Source organism: Oncorhynchus tshawytscha, linkage group LG03 (assembly GCF_018296145.1).
Source record: "Oncorhynchus tshawytscha isolate Ot180627B linkage group LG03, Otsh_v2.0, whole genome shotgun sequence".
Taxonomy (NCBI): Eukaryota; Metazoa; Chordata; class Actinopteri; order Salmoniformes; family Salmonidae; genus Oncorhynchus; species Oncorhynchus tshawytscha.
The window spans coordinates 62,111,408-62,133,023 of record NC_056431.1 but is presented as its reverse complement, the minus strand read 5'-3'; the positions used below and the strand labels follow the sequence as shown (position 1 = coordinate 62,133,023).

General features: G+C 52.6%; 1 protein-coding gene across 1 annotated transcript in view; it reads right to left on the bottom strand.

The window, feature by feature from the left end:
* The window catches only part of LOC112233729 (immunoglobulin superfamily member 3-like), a 169,116-nt gene that overhangs the window by 8,519 nt on the left and 138,981 nt on the right, over positions 1-21,616 (bottom strand). The gene's annotated exons all lie outside the window — the stretch shown is intronic.

Below are 21,616 nucleotides of genomic sequence, written 5' to 3'. Positions count from 1 at the left end.
CTGTCTCTGTCCAACTCTCCTTTCCTCTCACTCCATGTTGCTCTCCTTCTGTCGGTCTGTCCAACTCTCTCTCTAACCCCTTCCTCTCACTCCATCTCGCTCTCCTTCTCTGTCGGTCTGTCCAACTCTCTCTCTCTAACCCCTTCCTCTCACTCCATCTCGCTCTCCTTCTCTGTCGGTCTGTCCAACTCTCTCTCTCTAACCCCTTCCTCTCACTCCATCTCGCTCTCCTTCTCTGTCGGTCTGTCCAACTCTCTCTCTCTAACCCCTTCCTCTCACTCCATCTCGCTCTCCTTCTCTGTCGGTCTGTCCAACTCTCTCTCTCTCTAACCCCTTCCTCTCACTCCATCTCGCTCTCCTTCTCTGTCAGTCTGTCCAACTCTCTCTCTCTAACCCCTTCCTCTCACTCCATCTCGCTCTCCTTCTCTGTCGGTCTGTCCAACTCTCTCTCTCTCTAACGCCTTCCTCTCACTCCATCTCGCTCTCCTTCTCTGTTGGTCTGTCCAACTCTCTCTCTCTAACCCCTTCCTCTCACTCCATCTCGCTCTCCTTCTCTGTCAGTCTGTCCAACTCTCTCTCTCTCTAACCCCTTCCTCTCACTCCATCTCGCTCTCCTTCTCTGTCAGTCTGTCCAACTCTCTCCCTCTAACCCCTTCCTCTCACTCCATCTCGCTCTCCTTCTCTGTCGGTCTGTCCAACTCTCTCTCTCTAACCCCTTCCTCTCACTCCATGTTGCTCTCCTTCTCTGTCGGTCTGTCCAACTCTCTCTCTCTAACCCCTTCCTCTCACTCCATCTCGCTCTCCTTCTCTGTCGGTCTGTCCAACTCTCTCTCTCTCTAACCCCTTCCTCTCACTCCATCTCGCTCTCCTTCTCTGTCGGTCTCCAACTCTCTCTCTCCTCTAACCCCTTCCTCTCACTCCATCTCGCTCTCCTTCTCTGTCGGTCTGTCCAACTCTCTCTCTCTCCCCTTCCTCTCACTCCATCTCGCTCTCCTTCTCTGTCGGTCTGTCCAACTCCAACCCCTTCCTCTCACTCCATCTCGCTCTCCTTCTCTGTCGGTCTGTCCAACTCTCTCTCTCTAACCCCTTCCTCTCACTCCATCTCGCTCTCCTTCTCTGTCGGTCTGTCCAACTCTCTCTCTCTAACCCCTTCCTCTCACTCCATCTCGCTCTCCTTCTCTGTCGGTCTGTCCAACTCTCTCTCTCTAACCCCTTCCTCTCACTCCATCTCGCTCTCTTCTCTGTCGGTCTGTCCAACTCTCTCTCTCTAACCCCTTCCTCTCACTCCATCTCGCTCTCCTTCTCTGTCGGTCTGTCCAACTCTCTCTCTCTCTAACCCCTTCCTCTCACTCCATCTCGCTCTCCTTCTCTGTCGGTCTGTCCAACTCTCTCTCTCTAACCCCTTCCTCTCACTCCATCTCGCTCTCCTTCTCTGTCGGTCTGTCCAACTCTCTCTCTCTAACCCCTTCTTCTCACTCCATCTCGCTCTCCTTCTCTGTCGGTCTGTCCAACTCTCTCTCTCTCTAACCCCTTCCTCTCACTCCATCTCGCTCTCCTTCTCTGTCGGTCTGTCCAACTCTCTCTCTCTAACCCCTTCCTCTCACTCCATCTCGCTCTCCTTCTCTGTCGGTCTGTCCAACTCTCTCTCTCTAACCCCTTCCTCTCACTCCATCTCGCTCTCCTTCTCTGTCGGTCTGTCCAACTCTCTCTCTCTAACCCCTTTTCCTCTCACTCCATCTCGCTCTCCTTCTCTGTCGGTCTGTCCAACTCTCTCTCTCTAACCCCTTCCTCTCACTCCATCTCGCTCTCCTTCTCTGTCGGTCTGTCCAACTCTCTCTCTCTCTAACTCCATCTCCTCTCACTCTGTCATCTGTCCAACTCTCTCTTCTCCATCTCGCTCTCCTTCTCTGTCGTCTGTCCAACTCTCTCTCTCTAACCCCTTCCTCTCACTCCATCTCGCTCTCCTTCTCTGTCGGTCTGTCCAACTCTCTCCCCCTTCCTCTCAATCTCGCCCCTTCTCTGTCGGTCTGTCCAACTCTCACTCTAACCCCTTCCTCCACTCCATCTCGCTCTCCTTCTCTGTCGGTCTGTCCAACTCTCTCTCTCTAACCCCTTCCTCTCACTCCATCTCGCTCTCCTTCTCTGTCGGTCTGTCCAACTCTCTCTCTCTCTAACCCCTTCCTCTCACTCCATCTCGCTCTCCTTCTCTGTCGGTCTGTCCAACTCTCTCTCTCTAACCCCTTCCTCTCACTCCATCTCGCTCTCCTTCTCTGTCGGTCTGTCCAACTCTCTCTCTCTAACCCCTTCCTCTCACTCCATCTCGCTCTCCTTCTCTGTCGGTCTGTCCAACTCTCTCTCTCTAACCCCTTCCTCTCACTCCATCTCGCTCTCCTTCTCTGTCGGTCTGTCCAACTCTCTCTCTCTCTAACCCCTTCCTCTCACTCCATCTCGCTCTCCTTCTCTGTCGGTCTGTCCAACTCTCTCTCTCTAACCCCTTCCTCTCACTCCATCTCGCTCTCCTTCTCTGTCGGTCTGTCCAACTCTCTCTCTCTCTAACCCCTTCCTCTCACTCCATCTCGCTCTCCTTCTCTGTCGGTCTGTCCAACTCTCTCTCTCTCTAACCCCTTCCTCTCACTCCATCTCGCTCTCCTTCTCTGTCGGTCTGTCCAACTCTCTCTCTCTAACCCCTTCCTCTCACTCCATCTCGCTCTCCTTCTCTGTCGGTCTGTCCAACTCTCTCTCTAACCCCTTCCTCTCAACCCCTTCCTCTCACTCCATCTCGCTCTCCTTCTCTGTCGGTCTGTCCAACTCTCTCTCTCTAACCCCTTCCTCTCACTCCATCTCGCTCTCCTTCTCTGTCGGTCTGTCCAACTCTCTCTCTCCCCTTCCTCTCACTCCATCTCCTCTCCTTCTCTGTCGGTCTGTCCAACTCCTCTCTCTAACCCCTTCCTCTCACTCCATCTCGCTCTCCTTCTCTGTCGGTCTGTCCAACTCTCTCTCTCCCCTTCCTCTCAATCTCCTCTCCTTCTCTGTCGGTCTGTCCAACTCCAACCCCTTCCTCTCACTCCATCTCGCTCTCCTTCTCTGTCGGTCTGTCCAACTCTCTCTCTCTAACCCCTTCCTCTCACTCCATCTCGCTCTCCTTCTCTGTCGGTCTGTCCAACTCTCTCTCTCTAACCCCTTCCTCTCACTCCATCTCGCTCTCCTTCTCTGTCGGTCTGTCCAACTCTCTCTCTCTCTAACCCCTTCTTCTCACTCCATCTCGCTCTCCTTCTCTGTCGGTCTGTCCAACTCTCTCTCTCTAACCCCTTCCTCTCACTCCATCTCGCTCTCCTTCTCTGTCGGTCTGTCCAACTCTCTCTCTCTCTAACCCCTTCCTCTCACTCCATCTCGCTCTCCTTCTCTGTCGGTCTGTCCAACTCTCTCTCTCTCTCTAACCCCTTCCTCTCACTCCATCTCGCTCTCCTTCTCTGTCGGTGTGTCCTACTCTCTCTCCCTCTAACCCCTTCCTCTCACTCCATCTCGCTCTCCTTCTCTGTCGGTCTGTCCAACTCTCTCTCTCTCTAACCCCTTCCTTCCTCTCAATCTCCTCTCCACTCTCTGCTCGTCAGTCTGTCCAACTCTCTCTCTCTAACCCCTTCCTCTCACTCCATCTCGCTCTCCTTCTCTGTCGGTCTGTCCAACTCTCTCTCTCTAACCCCTTCCTCTCACTCCATCTCGCTCTCCTTCTCTGTCGGTCTGTCCAACTCTCTCTCTCTAACCCCTTCCTCTCACTCCACCTCGCTCTCCTTCTCTGTCGGTCTGTCCAACTCTCTCTCTCTCTAACCCCTTCCTCTCACTCCATCTCGCTCTCCTTCTCTGTCGGTCTGTCCAACTCTCTCTCTCTCTAACCCCTTCCTCTCACTCCATCTCGCTCTCCTTCTCTGTCGGTCTGTCCAACTCTCTCTCTCTCTAACCCCTTCCTCTCACTCCATCTCGCTCTCCTTCTCTGTCGGTCTGTCCAACTCTCTCTCTCTCTAACCCCTTCCTCTCACTCCATCTCGCTCTCCTTCTCTGTCGGTCTGTCCAACTCTCTCTCTCTAACCCCTTCCTCTCACTCCATCTCGCTCTCCTTCTCTGTCGGTCTGTCCAACTCTCTCTCTCTCTAACCCCTTCCTCTCACTCCATCTCGCTCTCCTTCTCTGTCGGTCTGTCCAACTCTCTCTCTCTCTAACCCCTTCCTCTCACTCCATCTCGCTCTCCTTCTCTGTCGGTCTGTCCAACTCTCTCTCTCTCTAACCCCTTCCTCTCACTCCATCTCGCTCTCCATCTCTGTCGGTCTGTCCAACTCTCTCTCTCTAACCCCTTCCTCTCACTCCATCTCGCTCTCCTTCTCTGTCGGTCTGTCCAACTCTCTCTCTCTCTAACCCCTTCCTCTCACTCCATCTCGCTCTCCTTCTCTGTCGGTCTGTCCAACTCTCTCTCTCTAACCCCTTCCTCTCACTCCATCTCGCTCTCCTTCTCTGTCGGTCTGTCCAACTCTCTCTCTCTCCCCTTTCCTCTCACTCCATCTCGCTCTCCTTCTCTGTCGGTCTGTCCAACTCTCTCTCTCTCTAACCCCTTCCTCTCACTCCATCTCGCTCTCCTTCTCTGTCGGTCTGTCCAACTCTCTCTCTCTAACCCCTTCCTCTCACTCCATCTCGCTCTCCTTCTCTGTCGGTCTGTCCAACTCTCTCTCTCTCTCTAACCCCTTCCTCTCACTCCATCTCGCTCTCCTTCTCTGTCGGTCTGTCCAACTCTCTCTCTCTCTAACCCCTTCCTCTCACTCCATCTCGCTCTCCTTCTCTGTCGGTCTGTCCAACTCTCTCTCTCTAACCCCTTCCTCTCACTCCATCTCGCTCTCCTTCTCTGTCGGTCTGTCCAACTCTCTCTCTCTAACCCCTTCTTCTCACTCCATCTCGCTCTCCTTCTCTGTCGGTCTGTCCAACTCTCTCTCTCTAACCCCTTCCTCTCACTCCATCTCGCTCTCCTTCTCTGTCTCTGTCCAACTCTCTTCTCTAACCCCTTCCTCTCACTCCATCTCGCTCTCCTTCTCTGTCGGTCTGTCCAACTCTCTCTCTCTCTAACCCCTTCCTCTCACTCCATCTCGCTCTCCTTCTCTGTCGGTCTGTCCAACTCTCTCTCTCTAACCCCTTCCTCTCACTCCATCTCGCTCTCCTTCTCTGTCGGTCTGTCCAACTCTCACTCTCTCTAACCCCTTCCTCTCACTCCATCTCGCTCTCCTTCTCTGTCGGTCTGTCCAACTCTCTCTCTCTAACCCCTTCCTCTCACTCCATCTCGCTCTCCTTCTCTGTCGGTCTGTCCAACTCTCTCTCTCTCTAACCCCTTCCTCTCACTCCATCTCGCTCTCCTTCTCTGTCGGTCTGTCCAACTCTCTCTCTCCCCTTCCTCTCACTCCATCTCGCTCTCCTTCTCTGTCGGTCTGTCCAACTCTCTCTCTCTCTAACCCCTTCCTCTCAATCCATCTCGCTCTCCTTCTCTGTCGGTCTGTCCAACTCTCTCTCTCTCTAACCCCTTCCTCTCACTCCATCTCGCTCTCCTTCTCTGTCGGTCTGTCCAACTCTCTCTCTCTAACCCCTTCCTCTCACTCCATCTCGCTCTCCTTCTCTGTCGGTCTGTCCAACTCTCTCTCTCTCTAACCCCTCCTTCCCCTTCCTCTCACTCCATCTCGCTCTCCTTCTCTGTCGGTCTGTCCAACTCTCTCTCTCTCTAACCCCTTCCTCTCACTCCATCTCGCTCTCCTTCTCTGTCGGTCTGTCCAACTCTCTCTCTCTCTAACCCCTTCCTCTCACTCCATCTCGCTCTCCTTCTCTGTCGGTCTGTCCAACTCTCTCTCTCTAACCCCTTCCTCTCACTCCATGTTGCTCTCCTTCTCTGTCGGTCTGTCCAACTCTCTCTCTCTCTAACCCCTTCCTCTCACTCCATCTCGCTCTCCTTCTCTGTCGGTCTGTCCAACTCTCTCTCTCTAACCCCTTCCTCTCACTCCATGTTGCTCTCCTTCTCTGTCGGTCTGTCCAACTCTCTCTCTCTAACCCCTTCCTCTCACTCCATCTCGCTCTCCTTCTCTGTCGGTCTGTCCAACTCTCTCTCTCTAACCCCTTCCTCTCACTCCATCTCGCTCTCCTTCTCTGTCAGTCTGTCCAACTCTCTCTCTCTCTAACCCCTTCCTCTCACTCCATCTCGCTCTCCTTCTCTGTCAGTCTGTCCAACTCTCTCCCTCTAACCCCTTCCTCTCACTCCATGTTGCTCTCCTTCTCTGTCGGTCTGTCCAACTCTCTCTCTCTCTAACCCCTTCCTCTCACTCCATCTCGCTCTCCTTCTCTGTCGGTCTGTCCAACTCTCTCTCTCTCTAACCCCTTCCTCTCACTCCATCTCGCTCTCCTTCTCTGTCGGTCTGTCCAACTCTCTCTCTCTAACCCCTTCCTAACTCCTTCCTTCTCTGTCGGTCTGTCCAACTCTCTCTCTCTCTAACCCCTTCCACTCCATCCCGCTCTCCTTCTCTGTCGGTCTGTCCAACTCTCTCTCTCTCTAACCCCTTCCTCTCACTCCATCTCGCTCTCCTTCTCTGTCGGTCTGTCCAACTCTCTCTCTCTCTAACCCCTTCCTCTCACTCCATCTCGCTCTCCTTCTCTGTCGGTCTGTCCAACTCTCTCTCTCTAACCCCTTCCTCTCACTCCATCTCGCTCTCCTTCTCTGTCGGTCTGTCCAACTCTCTCTCTAACCCCTTCCTCTCACTCCATCTCGCTCTCCTTCTCTGTCGGTCTGTCCAACTCTCTCTCTCTAACCCCTTCCTCTCACTCCATCTCGCTCTCCTTCTCTGTCAGTCTGTCCAACTCTCTCTCTCTCTAACCCCTTCCTCTCACTCCATCTCGCTCTCCTTCTCTGTCAGTCTGTCCAACTCTCTCCCTCTAACCCCTTCCTCTCACTCCATGTTGCTCTCCTTCTCTGTCGGTCTGTCCAACTCTCTCTCTCTAACCCCTTCCTCTCACTCCATCTCCCTTCTCTCGGTCTGTCTATCTCTCTATCTCTCTAACCCCTTCCTCTCACTCCATCTCGCTCTCCTTCTCTGTCGGTCTGTCCAACTCTCTCTCTCTAACCCCTTCCTCTCACTCCATCTCGCTCTCCTTCTCTGTCGGTCTGTCCAACTCTCTCTCTCTAACCCCTTCCTCTCACTCCATCTCGCTCTCTTCTCTGTCGGTCTGTCCAACTCTCTCTCTCTAACCCCTTCCTCTCACTCCATCTCGCTCTCCTTCTCTGTCGGTCTGTCCAACTCTCTCTCTCTAACCCCTTCCTCTCACTCCATCTCGCTCTCCTTCTCTGTCGGTCTGTCCAACTCTCTCTCTCTAACCCCTTCCTCTCACTCCATCTCGCTCTCCTTCTCTGTCAGTCTGTCCAACTCTCTCTCTCTCTAACCCCTTCCTCTCACTCCATCTCGCTCTCCTTCTCTGTCAGTCTGTCCAACTCTCTCTCTCTAACCCCTTCCTCTCACTCCATCTCGCTCTCCTTCTCTGTCGGTCTGTCCAACTCTCTCTCTCTCTAACCCCTTCCTCTCACTCCATCTCGCTCTCCTTCTCTGTCGGTCTGTCCAACTCTCTCTCTCTAACCCCTTCCTCTCACTCCATCTCGCTCTCCTTCTCTGTCAGTCTGTCCAACTCTCTCTCTCTCTCTAACCCCTTCCTCTCACTCCATCTCGCTCTCCTTCTCTGTCGGTCTGTCCAACTCTCTCTCTCTAACCCCTTCCTCTCACTCCATCTCGCTCTCCTTCTCTGTCGGTCTGTCCAACTCTCTCTCTCTCTAACCCCTTCCTCTCACTCCATCTTGCTCTCCTTCTCTGTCGGTCTGTCCAACTCTCTCTCTCTCTAACCCCTTCCTCTCACTCCATCTCGCTCTCCTTCTCTCTCGGTCTGTCCAACTCTCTCTCTCTCTAACCCCTTCCTCTCACTCCATGTTGCTCGTGCTCCACCTCCCTCTGCTGTCTCCATCTCTCTTTCTCATCCCTCCATCTCTCAATCTCTCACCACTCCTCTCTCCATCTCTCACCCCATTCTCTCTCTCTCTAACCCCTGCTGCTGTCTGTCCCAGACACCTTGCCCCTGCCAATCACAGCCAGTCTCATCACCTGCCAGGACATAAATATTCAGAAGGCTCACCTACGGGGTCATGCATATTCATGAGGCTCCGATGAAGAGCTCATACAGGAGGTGGTGTCAGTCCCTGGTTCACATTTTGCTGCTCAGTCTTAAATAGTGTTTTCTGCGCTTTATGATCATTAATCTGAAAAGACTTGACAGCTGGAAACATTGGATACATAATTCAGATGGGTTGGGTTAAATGAGGAAAACACATTTCGGTTGAATGCATTCAGTTGTGCAACTGACTAGGCATCCCTTTTCCCAATATTGCACCACTATATAGAAAATTGGGTGCCATTTGGGACAAAGACAATATGATTACTCCCCACTCAGCCTAGGGGCCTGCTAGCATCTCTCCACCTACACAGGCCTTTTGATGAGTGATGCTTCAGTCACAGTTTCTAAAGTCAAGAGGCGCAACATCGTGAGACTTCTGGGACCACTTGCGAAATAGACCATCAGATCAGTCAGCGATTTGGGGTTTGAGAAGTCAACGAGAGAAGTGACAAAGTATTCCTTAGTTGTTCATTTTCTCGAAATCAACCTAGAGTCGAGCCAATGTCTTAAGTAGTTGAACATGTTATTTCTCCAACCTTGTGAAAGTGACAAAGTGACACGTTTTCATTTTCGTCAAAAGCAGTTAGACCAGATGATGTGTTTCTGCACATGAGCATAGCTAGCCAATGTCGTCATGATACATACACGCATGATCTGGGATTTCTATTGGCGAAGCAGTTCCTGCCTATCTTCACACTGTACTGTCTTTGCTTCACTATTTCAGGCCTACAAGTCCTCATGTCATTGTGGCAGTGGGGAATAATCAAGTCAGAGAAAAGAGACAGAGGACATGAAGATGAGGATTAGAAAATTAATGAAAAAAGGTAGATTAATGAAAAAATAGGAGAGGAGCAGCACAGGGTGAAGAAAGAAGAGAGAACAGGAGAGAGGAGCAGCACAGGGTGAAGAAAGAAGAGAGAACAGGGGAGAGGAGCAGCACAGGGTGAAGAGAGGAGAGAGAACAGGAGAGAGGAGCAGCACAGGGTGAAGAGAGGAGTGGAGAGAGAAGCAGCACAGGGTGAAGAGAGAACAGGAGAGAGGAGCAGCACGGGGTGAAGAGAGGACTGAGAACAGGAGAGACACGCAGCACAGGGTGAAGAGAGAAGAGAGAACAGGAGAGAGGAGCAGCACAGGGTGAAGAGAGGAGAGAGAACAGGAGAGAGGAGCAGCACAGGGTGAAGAGAGAGAGAGAGAACAGGAGAGAGGAGCAGCACAGGGTGAAGAAAGAGAGAGAGAGAACAGGAGAGAGGAGCAGCACAGGGTGAAGAGAAGGAGAGGAGAAGAACAGGAGAGAGGAGCAGCACAGGGTGAAGAAAGAAGAGAGAACAGGAGAGAGACAGGAGAGAGGAGCAGCACAGGGTGAAGAAAGAAGAGAGAACAGGAGAGAGGAGCAGCACAGGGTGAAGAAAGAAGAGAGAACAGGAGAGAGGAGAGCAGCACAGGGTGAAGAAAGAAGAGAGAACAGGAGAGAGAACAGGAGAGAGGAGCAGCACAGGGTGAAGAAAGAAGAGAGAACAGGAGAGAGAACAGGAGAGAGGAGCAGAACAGGGTGAAGAAAGAAGAGAGAACAGGAGAGAGAACAGGAGAGAGGAGCAGCACAGGGTGAAGAAAGAAGAGAGAACAGGAGAGAGAACAGGAGAGAGGAGAACAGGAGAGAGAGCACAGGGTGAAGAAAGAAGAGAGAACAGGAGAGAGGAGCAGCACAGGGTGAAGAAAGAAGAGAGAACAGGAGAGAGGAGCAGCACAGGGTGAAGAAAGAAGAGAGAACAGGAGAGAGGAGCAGCACAGGGTGAAGAAAGAAGAGAGAACAGGAGAGAGGAGCAGCACAGGGTGAAGAGAGGAGAGAGAACAGGAGAGAGAAGCAGCACAGGGTGAAGAAAGAAGAGAGAACAGGAGAGAGAAGCAGCACAGGGTGAAGAGAGAACAGGAGAGAGGAGAGCACAGGGTGAAGAAAGAAGAGAGAACAGGAGAGAGAAGCAGCACAGGGTGAAGAAAGAAGAGAGAACAGGAGAGAGGAGCAGCACAGGGTGAAGAAAGAAGAGAGAACAGGAGAGAGGAGCAGCACAGGGTGAAGAAAGAAGAGAGAACAGGAGAGAGGAGCAGCACAGGGTGAAGAAAGAAGAGAGAACAGGAGAGAGAACAGGAGAGAGGAGCAGCACAGGGTGAAGAGAGAAGAGAGAACAGGAGAGAGAACAGGAGAGAGGAGCAGCACAGGGTGAAGAAAGAAGAGAGAACAGGAGAGAGGAGCAGCACAGGGTGAAGAAAGAAGAGAGAACAGGAGAGAGGAGCAGCACAGGGTGAAGAAAGAAGAGAGAACAGGAGAGAGGAGCAGCACAGGGTGAAGAAAGAAGAGAGAACAGGAGAGAGGAGCAGCACAGGGTGAAGAAAGAAGAGAGAACAGGAGAGAGGAGCAGCACAGGGTGAAGAAAGAAGAGAGAACAGGAGAGAGAAGCAGCACAGGGTGAAGAGAGAACAGGAGAGAGGAGCAGCACAGGGTGAAGAAAGAAGAACAGAAAACAGGAGAGAGAAGCAGCACAGGGTGAAGAAAGAAGAGAGAACAGGAGAGAGGAGCAGCACAGGGTGAAGAGAGAAGAGAGAACAGGAGAGAGGAGCAGCACAGGGTGAAGAAGAGAGAGAACAGGAGAGAACAGGAGAGAGGAGCAGCACAGGGTGAAGAAAGAAGAGAGAACAGGAGAGAGGAGCAGCACAGGGTGAAGAGAGGAGAGAGAACAGGAGAGAGAAGCAGCACAGGGTGAAGAGAGGAGAGAGAACAGGAGAGAGAAGCAGCACAGGGTGAAGAGAGGAGAGAGAACAGGAGAGAGAAGCAGCACAGGGTGAAGAAAGAAGAGAGAACAGGAGAGAGAAGCAGCACAGGGTGAAGAAAGAAGAGAGAACAGGAGAGAGGAGCAGCACAGGGTAAAGAGAGGAGAGAGAACAGGAGAGAGGAGCAGCACAGGGTGAAGAAAGAAGAGAGAACAGGAGAGAGAACAGGAGAGAGAAGCAGCACAGGGTGAAGAGAGGAGAGAGAACAGGAGAGAGAAGCAGCACAGGGTGAAGAGAGAGAACAGGAGAGAGAAGCAGCACAGGGTGAAGAGAGAACAGGAGAGAGAAGCAGCACAGGGTGAAGAGAGAAGAGAGAACAGGAGAGAGAAACAGCACAGGGTGAAGAGAGGAGTGAGAACAGGAGAGAGAAACAGCACAGGGTGAAGAGAGAAGGAGAGAGGAGCAGTACAGGGTAGAGAGAAGTGAGAACAGGAGAGAAGAGAGAAAAGAGAACAGGAGAGAGGAGCAGCACAGGGTGAAGAGAGAACAGGAGAGAGAGAGTGCAGGGTGAAAAGAGAACAGGAGAGAGAAGCAGCACAGGGTGAAGAGAGGAGAGAGAACAGGAGAGAGGAGCAGCACAGGGTGAAGAGAGGAGAGAGAACAGGAGAGAGGAGCAGCACAGGGTGAAGAGAGGAGAGAACAGGAGAGAGGAGCAGCACAGGGTGAAGAAAGAAGAGAGAACAGGAAGAGAGGAGCAGAACAGGGAGAAAGAAAGGGTGAAGAGAGAACAGGAGAGAGAAGCAGCACAGGGTGAAGAGAGAGAGAGAACAGGAGAGAGAGCAGCACAGGGTGAAGAGAGGAGAGAGAACAGGAGAGAGGAGCAGCACAGGGTGAAGAGAGGAGAGAGAACAGGAGAGAGGAGCAGCACAGGGTGAAGAGAGAGAAGGAGAGAAGCAACAGGAAGAGAGAACAGGAGAGAGAAGCAGCACAGGGTGAAGAAAGAAGAGAGAACAGGAGAGAGGAGCAGCACAGGGTGAAGAGAGGAGAGAGAACAGGAGAGAGAAGCAACAGGGTGAAGAGAGAACAGGAGAGAGAAGCAGCACAGGGTGAAGAGAGGAGTGAGAACAGGAGAGAGAAGCAGCACAGGGTGAAGAGGGAACAGGAGAGAGGAGCAGCACGGGGTGAAGAGAGGACTGAGAACAGGAGAGAAACGCAGCACAGGGTGAAGAGAGGAGTGAGAACAGGAGAGAGAAGCAGCACAGGGTGAAGAGAGAAGAGGAGAGAGAAGCAGCAGAGGCTGAAGAGAGGAGTGAGAACAGGAGAGAGAAGCAGCACAGGGTGAAGAGAGAACAGGAGAGAGAAGCAGCACAGGGTGAAGAGAGGAGTGAGAACAGGAGAGAGAAACAGCACAGGGTGAAGAGAGAACAGGAGAGAGAAGCAGCACAGGGTGAAGAGAGGAGTGAGAACAGGAGAGAGAAGCAGCACAGGCTGAAGAGAGGAGTGAGAACAGGAGAGAGAACACAGGGTGAAGAGAGAACTGGAGAGAGAAGCAGCACAGGGTGAAGAGAGAACAGGAGAGAGAAGTAGCACAGGGTGAAGAGAGAACAGGAGAGAGAAGCAGCACAGGGTGAAGAGAGAACAGGAGAGAGAAGCAGCACAGGGTGAAGAGAGGAGTGAGAACAGGAGAGAGAAGCAGTACAGGGTGAAGAGAGGAGGAGAACAGAGAAAAGCAGCACAGGGTGAAGAGAGGAGTGAGAACAGGAGAGAGAAGCAGCACAGGGTGAAGAGAGGAGTGAGAACAGGAGAGAGAAACAGCACAGGGTGAAGAGAGAACAGGAGAGAGAAAACAGCACAGGGTGAAGAAGAGAGAAGAGGAGAGAGAAGCAGCACAGGGTGAAGAGAGAACAGGAGAGAGAGAACAGGAGAGAGAGAGAAGCAGCACAGGGTGAAGAGAGAAGAGGAGAGAGAAGCAGGGGTGAAGAGAGAACAGAGAGAGAAGCAGCACAGGGTGAAGAGAGAACAGGAGAGAGAAGCAGCACAGGGTGAAGAGAGAACAGGAGAAGAAGCAGCACAGGGTGAAGAGAGAACAGGAGAGAGAAGCAGCACAGGGTGAAGAGAGAAGAGGAGAGAGAAGCAGCACAGGGTGAAGAGAGAACAGGAAGCAGGGTGAAGAGAGAACAGGAGAGAGAAGCAGCACAGGGTGAAGAGAGAACAGGAGAGAGAAGCAGCACAGGGTGAAGAGAGAACAGGAGAGAGAAGCAGCACAGGGTGAAGAGAGAACAGGAGAGAGAAGCAGGGTGAAGAGAGAACAGGAGAGAGAAGCAGCACAGGGTGAAGAGAGAACAGGAGAGAGAAGCAGCACAGGGTGAAGAGAGAACAGGAGAGAGAAGCAGCACAGGGTGAAGAGAGAACAGGAGAGAGAAGCAGCACAGGGTGAAGAGAGAACAGGAGAAGAAGCACAGGGTGAAGAGAGAACAGGAGAGAGAAGCAGCACAGGGTGAAGAGAGAACAGGAGAGAGAAGCAGCACAGGGTGAAGAGAGAACAGGAGAGAGAAGCAGCACAGGGTGAAGAGAGAACAGGAGAGAGAAGCAGCACAGGGTGAAGAGAGAACAGGAGAGAGAAGCAGCACAGGGTGAAGAGAGAACAGGAGAGAGAAGCAGCACAGGGTGAAGAGAGAACAGGAGAGAGAAGCAGCACAGGGTGAAGAGAGAACAGGAGAGAGAAGCAGGGGTGAAGAGAGAACAGGAGAGAGAAGCAGCACAGGGTGAAGAGAGAACAGGAGAGAGAACAGGGTGAAGAGAGGAGTGAGAACAGGAGAGAGAAGCAGTACAGGGTGAAGAGAGAACAGAGAACGAGAGAAAAGCAGCACAGGGTGAAGAGAGGAGTGAGAACAGGAGAGAGAAGCAGCACAGGGTGAAGAGAGAACAGGAGAGAGAAGCAGCACAGGGTGAAGAGAGAACAGGAGAGAGGAGCAGCACAGGGTGAAGAGAGGACTGAGAACAGGAGAGACAGCACAGCACAGGGTGAAGAGAGGAGTGAGAACAGGAGAGAGAAGCAGCACAGGGTGAAGAGAGGAGAGGAGAGAGAAGCAGCACAGGCTGAAGAGAGGAGTGAGAACAGGAGAGAGAAGCAGCACAGGGTGAAGAGAGAACAGGAGAGAGAGCAGCACAGGGTGAAGAGAGGAGTGAGAACAGGAGAGAGAAACAGCACAGGGTGAAGAGAGGAGTGAGAACAGGAGAGAGAAACAGCACAGGGTGAAGAGAGAACAGGAGAGAGAAGCAGCACAGGGTGAGAGAGTGAGAGGCAGGTGAAAAGAGAACAGGAGAGAGAAGCAGCACAGGGTGAAGAGAGGAGTGAGAACAGGAGAGAGAAGCAGCATGGGTGAAAAGAGAACAGGAGAGAGAAGCAGCACAGGGTGAAGAGAGGAGTGAGAACAGGAGAGAGAAGCAGCACAGGGTGAAGAGAGAACAGGAGAGAGGAGCAGCAGGGTAAAGAAAGAGGAGGAGAACAGGAGAGGAGAGTGGTGGGAGAGAACAGGAGAGAGAAGCAGCACAGGGTGAAGAGAGGAGTGAGAACAGGAGAGAGAAGCAGCACAGGGTGAAGAGAGAACAGGAGAGAGAAGCAGCACAGGGTGAAGAGAGGAGAAACAGGAGAGAGAAGCAGCACAGGGTGAAGAGAGGAGTGAGAACAGGAGAGAGAAGCAGCATGGGGTGAAGAGAGGAGTGAGAACAGGAGAGAGAAGCAGCACAGGGTGAAGAGAGAACAGGAGAGAGAAGCAGCACAGGGTGAAGAGAGAACAGGAGAGAGAAGCAGCACAGGGTGAAGAAAGAAGAGAGAACAGGAGAGAGGAGCAGCACAGGGTGAAGAGAGGAGAGAGAACAGGAGAGAGAAGCAGCACAGGGTGAAGAGAGAACAGGAGAGAGAAGCAGCACGGGGTGAAGAGAGGAGTGAGAACAGGAGAGAGAAGCAGCACAGGGTGAAGAGGGAACAGGAGAGAGGAGCAGCATGGGGTGAAGAGAGGAGTGAGAACAGGAGAGAGAAGAAGCATGGGGTGAAGAGAGGAGTGAGAACAGGAGAGAGAAGCAGCACAGGGTGAAGAGAGAACAGGAGAGAGAAGCAGCACGGGGTGAAGAGAGGAGTGAGAACAGGAGAGGGAAGCAGCACAGGGTGAAGAGAGGAGTGAGAACAGGAGAGAGAAGCAGCATGGGGTGAAGAGAGGAGTGAGAACAGGAGAGAGAAGCAGCACAGGGTGAAGAGAGAACAGGAGAGAGAAGCAGCACAGGGTGAAGAGAGGAGTGAGAACAGGAGAGGAAGCAGCACAGGGTGAAGAGAGAACAGGAGAGAGAAGCAGCAGGGTGAAGGAGAACTGAAGAGAGGCAGGGTGAAGAGAGAACAGGAGAGAGAAGCAGCACAGGGTGAAGAGAGAACAGGAGAGAGAAGCAGCACAGGGTGAAGAGAGAACAGGAGAGAGAAGCAGCACAGGGTGAAGAGAGGAGTGAGAACAGGAGAGAGAAGCAGCACAGGGTGAAGAGAGGAGTGAGAACAGGAGAGAGAAGCAGCACAGGGTGAAGAGAGGAGTGAGAACAGGAGAGAGAAGCAGCACAGGGTGAAGAGAGGAGTGAGAACAGGAGAGAGAAGCAGCACAGGGTGAAGAGAGGAGACAGGAAGAGAGAAGAGCAGGGGTGAAGAAGAAGAGGAGAGAGAAGCAGCACAGGGTGAAGAGAGAACAGGAGAGAGAAGCAGCACAGGGTGAAGAGAGAACAGGAGAGAGAAGCAGCACAGGGTGAAGAGGAGGAGAAGCAGCACAGGGTGAAGAACAGGAGAGAGAAGCAGCACAGGGTGAAGAGAGAACAGGAGAGAGAAGCAGCACAGGGTGAAGAGAGAAACAGGAGAGAGAAGCAGCACAGGGTGAAGAGAGAACAGGAGAGAGAAGCAGCACAGGGTGAAGAGAGAACAGGAGAGAGAAGCAGCACAGGGTGAAGAGAGAACAGGAGAGAGAAGCAGCACAGGGTGAAGAGAGAACAGGAGAGAGAAGCAGCACAGGGTGAAGAGAGAACAGGAGAGAGAAGCAGCACAGGAGAGAACAGGAGAGAGAAGCAGCAGGGTGAAGAGAGAACAGGAGAGAGAAGCAGCACAGGGTGAAGAGAGAACAGGAAGAGAGGGTGAGAACAGGAGAGAGAAGCAGCACAGGGTGAAGAGAGAACAGGAGAGAGAAGCAGCACAGGGTGAAGAGAGAACAGAGAACAGAGAGAGAAGCAGCACAGGGTGAAGAGAGAACAGAGAGAGAGCACAGGGTGAAGAAGAACAGGAGAGAGAAGCAGCACAGGGTGAAGAGAAACAGGAGAGAGAAGCAGCACAGGGTGAAGAGAGAGAGAACAGGAGAGAGAAGGAGCACAGGGTAAAGAAGAGAGAACAGGAGAGAGAAGCAGCACAGGGTGAAGAGAGAACAGGAGAGAGAAGCAGCACAGGGTGAAGAGAGAACAGAGAGACAGGGGTGAAGAGAGAACAGGAGAGAAGCACAGGGTGAAGAGAACAGGAGAGAGAAGAACAGGGTGAAGAGAGAGGAGAACAGAAGAGCACAGAAGAAGAGAAGAGAACAGAGAGAGAGACAGGGTGAAGAGAAGTGAGAACAGGAGAGAAGCAGCACAGGGCAAGAGAGAACAGGGTGAAGAGAGAAGAGAGAACAGGAGAGAGGAGCAGCACAGGGTGAAGAGAGGACTGAGAACAGGAGAGACAAGCAGCACAGGGTGAAGAGAGGAGAGAACAGGAGAGAGAAGCAGCACAGGGTGAAGAGAGAACAGGAGAGAGAACAGAAGAGAGAACAGGAGAGAAGCAGCACAGGGTGAAGAGAGAACAGGAGAAGAGGCAGGGTGAAGAGAGAACAGGAGAAGAAGCAGCAGGGTGAAGAGAGAACAGGAGAGAGAAGCAGCACAGGGTGAAGAGAGAGAACAGGAGAGAGAGAAGCAGCACAGGGTGAAGAGAGAACAGGAGAGAGAAGCAGCACAGAGTGAAGAGAGAACAGGAGAGAGAAGCAGCACAGGGTGAAGAGAGAACAGGAGAGAGAAGCAGCACAGGGTGAAGAGAGGAGTGAGAACAGGAGAGAGAAGCAGCACAGGGTGAAGAGAGAACAGGAGAGAGAAGCAGCACAGGGTGAAGAGAGGAGTGAGAACAGGAGAGAGAAGCAGCACAGGGTGAAGAGAGGAGTGAGAACAGGAGAGAGAAGCAGCACAGGGTGAAGAGAGAACAGGAGAGAGAAGCAGCACAGGGTGAAGAGAGAACAGGAGAGAGAAGCAGCACAGGGTGAAGAGAGAACAGGAGAGAGAAGCAGCACAGGGTGAAGAGAGGAGTGAGAACAGGAGAGAGAAGCAGCACAGGGTGAAGAGAGAACAGGAGAGAGAAGCAGCACAGGGTGAAGAGAGGAGTGAGAACAGGAGAGAGAAGCAGCACAGGGTGAAGAGAGAACAGGAGAGAGAAGCAGCACAGGGTGAAGAGAGAACAGGAGAGAAACAGCACAGGGTGAAGAGAGAACAGGAGAGAGAGCAGCACAGGGTGAAGAGAGAGTGAGAACAGGAGAGAGAAGCAGCACAGGGTAAAGAGATGAGTGAGAACAGGAGAGAAGCAGCACAGGGTGAAGAAAGAAGAGAGAACAGGAGAGAGGAGCAGCACAGGGTGAAGAGAGGAGAGAGAACAGGAGAGAGAAACAGCACAGGGTGAAGAGAGGAGAGAACAGGAGAGAGAAGCAGCACAGGGTGAAGAGAGAACAGGAGAGAGGAGCAGCATGGGTGAAGAGAGGAGTGAGAACAGGAGAGAGAAGCAGCACAGGGTGAAGAGAGGAGTGAGAACAGGAGAGAGAAGCAGCACAGGGTGAAGAGAGAACAGGAGAGAGGAGCAGCATGGGGTGAAGAGAGGAGTGAGAACAGGAGAGAGAAGAAGCATGGGGTGAAGAGAGGAGTGAGAACAGGAGAGAGAAGCAGCACAGGGTGAAGAGAGAACAGGAGAGAGAAGCAGCATGGGTGAAGAGAGGAGAGAACAGGAGAGAGAAGCAGCACAGGGTGAAGAAGAAGAGAGAACAGGAGAGAGGAAGCAGCACAGGGTGAAGAGAGAACAGGAGAGAGAAGCAGCACAGGGTGAAGAGAGAACAGGAGAGAGAAGCAGCACAGGGTGAAGAGAGAACAGGAGAGAGAAGAACAGGGTGAAGAGAGAACAGGAGAGAGAAGCAGCAGGGTGAAGAGAGAACAGGAGAGAGAAGCAGCACAGGGTGAAGAGAGAACAGGAGAGAGAAGCAGCACAGGGTGAAGAGAACAGGAGAGAGCAGAACAGGGTGAAGAGAGAACAGGAGAGCAGCACAGGGTGAAGAGAGAACAGGAGAGAGAAGCAGGGTGAAGAGAGACAGGAGAGAGAAGCAGCACAGGGTGAAGAGAGAACAGGAGAGAGAAGCAGCACAGGGTGAAGAGAGAACAGGAGAGAGAAGCAGCACAGGGTGAAGAGAGAACAGGAGAGAGAAGCAGCACAGGGTGAAGAGAGAACAGGAGAGAGAAGCAGCACAGGGTGAAGAGAGAACAGGAGAGAGAACAGGAGAGAGAACAGCAGAGAGAAGCACAGGGTGAAGAGAGAACAGGAGAGAGAAGCAGCACAGGGTGAAGAGAGAACAGGAGAGAGAACAGGAAGAGAGAACAGGAGAGAGAAGCAGCACAGGGTGAAGAGAGGAGTGAGAACAGGAGAGAGAAGCAGCACAGGGTGAAGAGAGGAGTGAGAACAGAGAGAAAAGCAGCACAGGGTGAAGAGAGGAGTGAGAACAGGAGAGAGAAGCAGCACAGGGTGAAGAGAGAACAGGAGAGAGAAGCAGCACAGGGTGAAGAGAGAACAGGAGAGAGGAGCAGCACAGGGTGAAGAGAGGACTGAGAACAGGAGAGACACGCAGCACAGGGTGAAGAGAGGAGTGAGAACAGGAGAGAGAAGCAGCACAGGGTGAAGAGAGAAGAGGAGAGAGAAGCAGCAGAGGGTGAAGAGAGGAGTGAGAACAGGAGAGAGAAGCAGCACAGGGTGAAGAGAGAACAGGAGAGAGAAGCAGCACAGGGTGAAGAGAGAACAGGAGAGAGAAGCAGCACAGGGTGAAGAGAGAACAGGAGAGAGAAGCAGCACAGGGTGAAGAGAGAAGACAGAACAGGAGAGAAGCAGCACAGGGTGAAGAGGGGAGAGAGAAGCAGCACAGGGTGAAGAGAGAACAGGAGAGAGAAGCAGCACAGGGTGAAGAGAGGAACAGGAGAGAGAAGCAGCACAGGGTGAAGAGAGAGTGAGAACAGGAGAGAGAAGCAGCACAGGGTGAAGAGAGGAGTGAGAACAGGAGAAAAGCAGCACAGGGTGAAGAGAGAGTGAGAACAGGAGAGAGAAGCAGCACAGGGTGAAGAGAGGAGAGAGAACAGGAGAGAGAAGCAGCACAGGGTGAAGAGAGAACAGGAGAGAGAAGAACAGGAAGAGAGAACAGGAGCAGCACAGGGTGAAGAGAGGAGAGAACAGGAGAGAGAAGCAGCACAGGGTGAAGAGAGGAGAGAGAACAGGAGAGAGAAGCAGCACAGGGTGAAGAGAGAACAGGAGAGAGAAGCAGCACAGGGTGAAGAGAGGAGTGAGAACAGGAGAGAGAAGCAGCACAGGGTGAAGAGAGAACAGGAGAGAGAAGCAGCACAGGGTGAAGAGAGAACAGGAGAGAGAAGCAGCACAGGGTGAAGAGAGAACAGGAGAGAGAAGCAGTACAGGGTGAAGAGAGGAGTGAGAACAGGAGAGAGAAGCAGCACAGGGTAAAGAGAGGAGTGAGAACAGGAGAGAGGAGCAGTGCAGGGTGAAAAGAGAACAGGAGAGAGAAGCAGCACAGGGTGAAGAGAGGAGTGAGAACAGGAGAGAGAAGCAGCACAGGGTAAAGAGAGGAGTGAGAACAGGAGAGAGAAGCAGCACAGGGTGAAGAGAGAACAGGAGAGAGAAGCAGCACAGGGTGAAGAGAGGAGTGAGAACAGGAGAGAGAAGCAGCATGGGGTGAAGAGAAAACAGGAGAGAGAAGCAGCATGGGGTGAAGAGAGGAGTGAGAACAGGAGAGAGAAGCAGCACAGGGTGAAGAGAAAACAGGAGAGAGAAGCAGCATGGGGTGAAGAGAGGAGTGAGAACAGGAGAGAGAAGCAGCACAGGGTGAAGAGAGAACAGGAGAGAGAAGCAGCACAGGGTGAAGAGAGAACAGGAGAGAGAAGCAGCACAGGGTGAAGAGAGAAGAACAGGGAGAGAGGAGCAGCACAGGGTGAAGAAAGAAGAGAGAACAGGAGAGAGGAGCAGCACAGGGTAAAGAGAGGAGAGAGAACAGGAGAGAGAAGCAGCACAGGGTGAAGAAAGAAGAGAGAACAGGAGAGAGGAGCAGCACAGGGTGAAGAGAGGAGAGAGAACAGGAGAGAGAAGCAGCACAGGGTGAAGAGAGAACAGGAGAAGAAGCAGCACGGGGTGAAGAGGAGAACAGGAGAGGGAGCACAGGGGTGAAGAGAGGAGTGAGAACAGGAGAGAGAAGAAGCATGGGGTGAAGAGAGGAGAGAGAACAGGAGAGAGAAGCAGCACAGGGTGAAGAGAGAACAGGAGAGAGAAGCAGCATGGGGTGAAGAGAGGAGTGAGAACAGGAGAGAGAAGAAGCATGGGGTGAAGAGAGGAGTGAGAACAGGAGAGAGAAGCAGCACAGGGTGAAGAGAGAACAGGAGAGAGGAGCAGCATGGGGTGAAGAGAGGAGTGAGAACAGGAGAGAGAAGCAGCACAGGGTGAAGAGAGAAGAGAGAACAGGAGAGAGGAGCAGCACAGGGTGAAGAGAGAACAGGAGAGAGAAGCAGCACAGGGTGAAGAGAGGAGAGAGAACAGGAGAGAGGAGCAGCACAGGGTGAAGAGAGAACAGGAGAGAGAAGCAGCACAGGGTGAAGAGAGGAGAGAGAACAGGAGAGAGAGCAGCACAGGGTGAAGAGAGGAGAGAGAACAGGAGAGAGAAGCAGCACAGGGTGAAGAGAGGAGAGAGAACAGGAGAGAGAAGCAGCACAGGGTGAAGAGAGGAGAGAGAACAGGAGAGAGAAGCAGCACAGGGTGAAGAGAGAAGAGAGAACAGGAGAGAGAAGCAGCACAGGGTGAAGAGAGGAGTGAGAACAGGAGAGAGAAGCAGCACAGGGTGAAGAGAGGAGTGAGAACAGGAGAGAGAAGCAGCACAGGGTGAAGAGAGGAGTGAGAACAGGAGAGAGAAGCAGCACAGGGTGAAGAGAAAACAGGAGAGAGAAGCAGCATGGGGTGAAGAGAGGAGTGAGAACAGGAGAGAGAAGCAGCACAGGGTGAAGAGAGAACAGGAGAGAGAAGCAGCACAGGGTGAAGAGAGAACAGGAGAGAGAAGCAGCACAGGGTGAAGAGAGAACAGGAGAGAGAAGCAGCACAGGGTGAAGAGAGAACAGGAGAGAGAGAACAGGGTGAAGAGAGAACAGGAGTGAAGAGCACAGGGTGAAGAGAACAGGAGAGAGAAGCAGCACAGGGTGAAGAGAGAGAAGTGAGAACAGGAGAGAGAAACAGCACAGGGTGAAGAGAGGAGTGAGAACAGGAGAGAGAAGCAAGGGTGAAGAGAGGA